Below are 6,142 nucleotides of genomic sequence, written 5' to 3' on the forward strand. Positions count from 1 at the left end.
CTTCCCAGGCTTTTATGAAGCTAGATTCTGCAGGTAGTTACTACCTCTCTTCTATATATATGTCAAAGAACATTTCCCTAATAAATTATAATTTATCCAGTTGAGGGTAGATCATATTAAATTGGGTAAGTCTGATTCCCTGTGTGCAATATGGAATATATCAGCCCTCTGGGACCTCAGTGCCACTAGGAATGTATTTCTGAAAAATCTTGTCTGACACTGACTCACAGTTCTCAATTCAGCTGACATTAGCCATCATAGTGAGTCTTGGAGCAAAGAGCCATGGGAAGACCATCTCATTAAGTGTGAATGTTTTACAATTACTGAATGTAACAGCCCTCTCCCCTTCTCCCTCTATGTGAACTCGTAGTCTGCATATACAACTATGGTATCAGATAATTAAAAACTCATTGCTTCTTCGAGATGACTGTCATAGGTCCATAGGTCTGTATTGCTATGGGGTTGCACCACCTGCTTCTGAATGAGTGTATTCAAACAAAACTGCTCAGAGGATTGATGAACTGAGCTCTCCCTGGAGTCACTTTGGGGTCATCTGCTCTCTAGTCACCATCCAAGTTCTTGTTGTTAGTTGAGAGAATCTCTCTGGAGATGGATCCATGCTCAGGTTCCTGAGTCAAAGTCCCTCTGTACTGGGTTGCTAGGGTAGTGACTCTGTATCAGGTTACCTTCCACAGCAACACAGCCTTCCCCAATTTGCTTATGTTCCTCACATGTAGACATCAGGGAAAGGGTTTCCCAAGTAACTGTCCTTCCCACCCCTCCTACCTCTAGGAAGCCAGTCCTTTCCCCCTCTCCCTAACAATTTCTGCTCAGCCACTTTCATCCAGATTCCCCAAATCATTTGAAAATCACTCAAGTACTGTGTCCCCTAATAAAACTTTCAAATTAAGAGGAAAGTAATTTAAATTGTCAGGGGGTCAAGCTGAAGAGTTCACTTCTCTTTATTGGAATTGGTATTTATTTGAGCTAGCTGTAACTCAGTGACTGAAAATCAAGCTTTATTTTAAATTTGTCCTTTGTTTAATGATACAGAATTGCACCTTCGGTAATGCAAGAAGGTTTATAGAAAAAAGAACCATATCTAATGGGTATTGAAATGCAATTTCACAGACATTCTTGAAACAGTTCCTCTAGTAATATTACTTTGCACTTAACCAATTTATTTGCTTAATGTGAATTTAGCAAGGAATCTAAAGTCAGAGAAATAAAAATACCTAGGCTATTTTCATATGTAAAACATCAACCAAAATAAATACACTTTTTAAAAATTTTATTGTTGTTCAGGTACAGTTTTCTGACTTTCCTAACTCCTCCCCCCCACACCCCAGCCATCCCCACCTACCTCCCCTGATTCCACACCCCCTTGGTTTTGTCCATGTGTCCTTTATAGTTGTTCCTGAAAACCCTTCGCCCTCTTCTCCTCATTATTCCCCTTCATCTCCCCTCTGGGTTAATGTCCGTTTGTTCTTAATTTCAATATCTCTAGTTATATTTTGCTTGCTTGTGTGTTTTGTTGATTATGTTCCACTTATAGGTGAGATCATATGATATTTGTCTTTCTCCACCTGGCTGATTTCACTTAGCAAAATGCACATTTTTTATGTACATCTTTTAATCAAAATATGTTTTTATCAAAATGATTGCCCCATAGATAATCAGGGACATTATTTGATAGGTCATTTGGAAACATGGTCAGCATCACAACATTCTTGTAAGGACTTGTTTTATTATGTCAGTGGTCACAAGAGTGACTAAACCATAAGAGACTATTTCTAATTATAAATAGGTCACGTATTCATCTACATAACCTTTTTCTCACAATTGGGAACTTAAACAAATAATTTAGCATATTTTTAACACGAGGAAAATATTCAAGTAGAAGTGGAAAGAAATAAATATCCTGTAGAATTCCAATCCTAAAATGGAAAAACAAACCAAAGCTTTTCTGTGAGTATTTAAATAAATCTCAGTTTTTCCCTGTAGATTCCCGGGGTTACACACATTACTTTGAGTCAGGGAAAATGCTAGAAAGCCATCTAGATCTGGACAATAATAGAATGTTTATTTTTCTTTTCTAGTAACATGGTAAACTACAGAAAAGGATGATACTCTTGACAAATGAATAAGAGAGCTATAGCTATTCTCGCTTCAGCTAAATATGATCAATGAATGAGTAGACAGAAGGTGATAAACTAGGTCACTTACTTGTACGAGTTCAATAAATACATTGTAGTCTAACTCAGTGCATATTTGCAAGTGGCCTGGATACTGCATTAAAAAATGTATTTTTTTGCACTTCACAATACTTTCATTATTTTAGATCCATACACATTCCTCTTCAGTCTCCACTTGCATAGAACCAGATTTGGAAGAATCTTACTGGTCTTCTAACCCATATTTTGCTTACATAACTTTTTAACATTACTTATGGATATTATACCATTTACCCTTGAAAATTTTTGATAACTACTTCACAAAGTTATGTATTTCATTAAAGAAAAATGTGAACAAATAAAAAGTCTGCTACGAAGCTGAGCTAAAATCCATAGCCATGTCTGTATTTCTTATAACATTTATCATCTACCACTCCAGTTATTTTAATGTCCTTCCACTCTCTTAACTTCCTAAGTCTGACAGTGTAAATAAACACTTTGGAAATTATAACTTTAGAACAGCGGATAAAGGTTCTATTGTTTACATTAGTGTAGCTATTGCTTATTCACAAGTACGCCTTAAGCCTGTGTTTGCTCTTTTAAACAAATCATACTTTTAATGAGTATTGAACCAGTCTATGAAAACCTCTAGATCTTCTGAAAATTAGTTTTTGTTATCTGTATACTCCTTATACCATACTTAGAAATTCATCATTAATTATGAGTATGATACTTTTTAATTATGGTTTGGATGGAAACGTCATATAAAATATTTTTTCTAATACATTTTATGTTAACTATCTGTAAAAGTTTTGTATCTCTTGCCAATTGAATAATCTTATTTTTTTCTCAAAATTTGGAACACGTCACAAATTTGTGTGTCATTCTTGCACAGGGGTCATGCTAATCTTTTCTGTATTATGCCAGTTTTAGTAAATGTGCTGTCTATATGAGCCTGATAACAATTTTATTGGTCTCCCTTTGAAAGAAGAAACAAATATCAATTTATTTAATCTAGAAATTTTGATCAGCTGATCAAGAATGAACCAAATTGTACAATAATATAATCTGAATTTTATTCTGTACAGAGATCCATAGTTTGTTAAAGGGAGAAAAAATAAAGATCATTTAAGCAAACATCACCCTTTAATTTTATGGAAAGTGAGCCTCAGAGAAATAAAATGGCTTTGTTAACATGGTCAAACATTTGTTGAAACCAAGCTATATAATATCTATTTGTGGTACCCTCTATTTCAGGAAAAAATTTCAAGATTCTTATGTTTGACTTATAAGCTGTGAAAATTAATTATGGCTAGTTGTTAAAATATATTAATTTATCTTGATTTTAGACAGTAGAGATAATAGGAATTCTGTTACTGGTATAGTGTCTTAAAAGAAGAAACCAGTGACACAAATCCCTCATTTTCCCCTGATGATTAATATTTCTTGATGGATGTGTGCATGGTAGCCTGATGTTCAGTTTTATATGGGAGTGAAGGGATGTTAGAATATTTTCTCATTCAGTACTTGTAAATAAAGTATTGAACTCTGGAGTCCTTCTCAATCTCAGAACATTCTGACCTCAGAAACAGTTTTATCACACTATTGGCTGCTGGCTTAGTTTGTTAGAATAATTGTTTTTGTTAAAGTTGAGAGAAGAAGCAGAGGAAAGTTCATGATTTATTGATCTGTTTTTCTGGCTGGCTTGAAATAAGTGAATTGGTATCAATTCCCTACGCATGTATTGATTGTTATACAAAAGGACCTCTATAGGGGCAGTTGAGTACTGTTGAAAGTAGTCAAAAATATCTCCTGATAAATGTAATGAGATTTTCATAGGGTCAATTATATTTGAGCACCACATGCTTGTTTTTATTGTTTTCAGAGAAAATAGAAAGCCAGTTTAAGTTTGGTGCAGTTCTTTTTACTTGTGAACCCAAAGTGATCAACAGTCCCCAGTGATGGGTTGACAGTAAAGTTCCAAATTTAAAACTATAGTGACTGATTCATGTTCCGTAACTTGTTTCTAGTTCTCATAAATTCTTAAAGTTAATTAAGTAAACTTTTTCATGAATGTTGTTTCACTGAAGAAAAATGGAACTATGTGGCGATGTGCTCATCTTGAATTTTTCTTCACGTTTCATGTTCAAAATGCCAGTCTTGCAGCCTCATGGATATACAAATGGGGTTATGTAGAGTCTTCACTATCTGGTTTTGTAAGTGCTTAAAAGAGTGTTTTCTAGATCCTGTCTTCAGAGATCATCCCTAATAGAGCAGAAATAAATATAATTCAGATTTTAATTTCTCTTTTTAAAATTTTAGAGAACATTGATCCATTCACACATGTAAAACACATAGAAGTATGTGAAGGATAGTGGAGTGTTCACAAGATCATACTGATACATATACTGCATGTAAATCTGACAACAGCAGACTGTTGTTTGAAATAACTGTATGCTGCTTAACAACAGAAATACACTCTGATAAATACATTGTTGAGTGATGTGGTGGTTGTGGGAACACTAAGCAGTACTTACACAAACCCAGATGTCACAACCTACTACAGTCCAGACCACAGGTACGCGGCTCTCACACATGGCGTCTCTCACTGATGGACACACTGTAACGTGGCGCATGACCATGTGTTATTGGTATCCTTGAGGTCATTTTCTTTTGGTAAAATTGCAAATGATAAAGTATAATTTTCCCTGAAATTACTTCACCATTGTTATTTTCCAGAAATTTAACATATTAAGATTGCAGAAACTATTTGGCTACACAAGCTGGGGCAACAGTAGGTCCACAGTTGTAAACATATGAAACCACTTATTCTGGTGTTTTTATTTATTACTTAATGCATTATTTTTTATATGAAAAACTATAAACTTACCTTTTTCCACAGTGTATTTAAAATAAATATAGTTTGGTTTTAGATTAAAATGACATAAAGTCTCCTCACACCAACTTGCACAGAAGACTGGCATTATCAAAGGTATTGGAGAGGCAAGAATTATATCTTCATTTTTTTGGTAGTCCTATGCATTGTTAGACATTTCCTACCCAGGGCACCATCAATGAGATATGTGTGGTACCTCCCCCAAAAGGCATCTGTTTGTTTACAAACAAAACTGTGTTAATAAATTTCTAAAATCCCCACAGTGCATGGTTTTACTCTTCATGAAAACTAGTGATTATATTTTTATGGTATAGATTAAATACTATAAATTATATAAGAGTGAACACAGAGATATAGTTACTGCCATAATATCATTATGCATATAAATTAGAACTAAGAACTGGGAGTAGAACTCACAAAGAGGAGACTTTCAGCTTAAAAAGCCTCACCACCTCTAAAATGTAATGTTCTCCTAACAAGCAGACAAGTATAGCAAAAAATGAGTTACCTAATAGCAATTGAACAAAAAGCAATCATTCTAGTGACTTATTAATTGAATGGTGAAATTTCTAAGAATGAATGAATATGAACATTTTTCCAATTTATCAAATTTTAGTTATTAATTCACAAAAATATTTTATAGCAATTTTTATATATTTGTGGCATCACAAAATTGTCATTTAAATTGGAAAATAATTTTCATGTAAATTTTGTATTTTGGATGTTGTTCACATCACAGGATCAAGAATTTTATAGTAGAATGTGTTTCATTTTCATGTTTTCATTCTCTCTTACATTCACTTTTTATTATGTTGATTTTTTAAGTATCTAAGCACTTGCTCAGTTATCATCTGTCTAGACAACTTTGGCTGGAATTCCTTAATTTGACTTCAAACTGATTATATAACTAGTAACACTTCAACTAAATTTATCTTTTATTGTAAGTGCTTCATTTCAGTGTTCTTGGTGATTATTTATTTGCACTTTTTTTGTTTTATCAACCTTTGGAATAATAACTGAGAAGCATGGCCATGTCTAGTTCACTGAATATTTATATTTTCTAAAATCTGTA

The 6,142-nt window shown here is 33.6% G+C and overlaps 1 non-coding gene across 1 annotated transcript; it reads right to left on the reverse strand.

Annotated features, from left to right (window-relative positions):
• Window positions 1–3,024: 3,024 nt before the first annotated feature.
• LOC119049066 (U6 spliceosomal RNA) lies at window positions 3,025–3,129 on the reverse strand. The gene has a single exon (XR_005082439.2). It is a non-coding gene; the product is annotated as a U6 spliceosomal RNA (small nuclear RNA).
• Between the last annotated feature and the right edge of the window lie 3,013 nt (window positions 3,130–6,142).

Source organism: Artibeus jamaicensis, unplaced genomic scaffold, assembly GCF_021234435.1.
Source record: "Artibeus jamaicensis isolate MK-2021 breed Jamaican fruit bat unplaced genomic scaffold, CSHL_Jam_final contig_3176, whole genome shotgun sequence".
In the NCBI taxonomy this organism is placed as follows: Eukaryota; Metazoa; Chordata; class Mammalia; order Chiroptera; family Phyllostomidae; genus Artibeus; species Artibeus jamaicensis.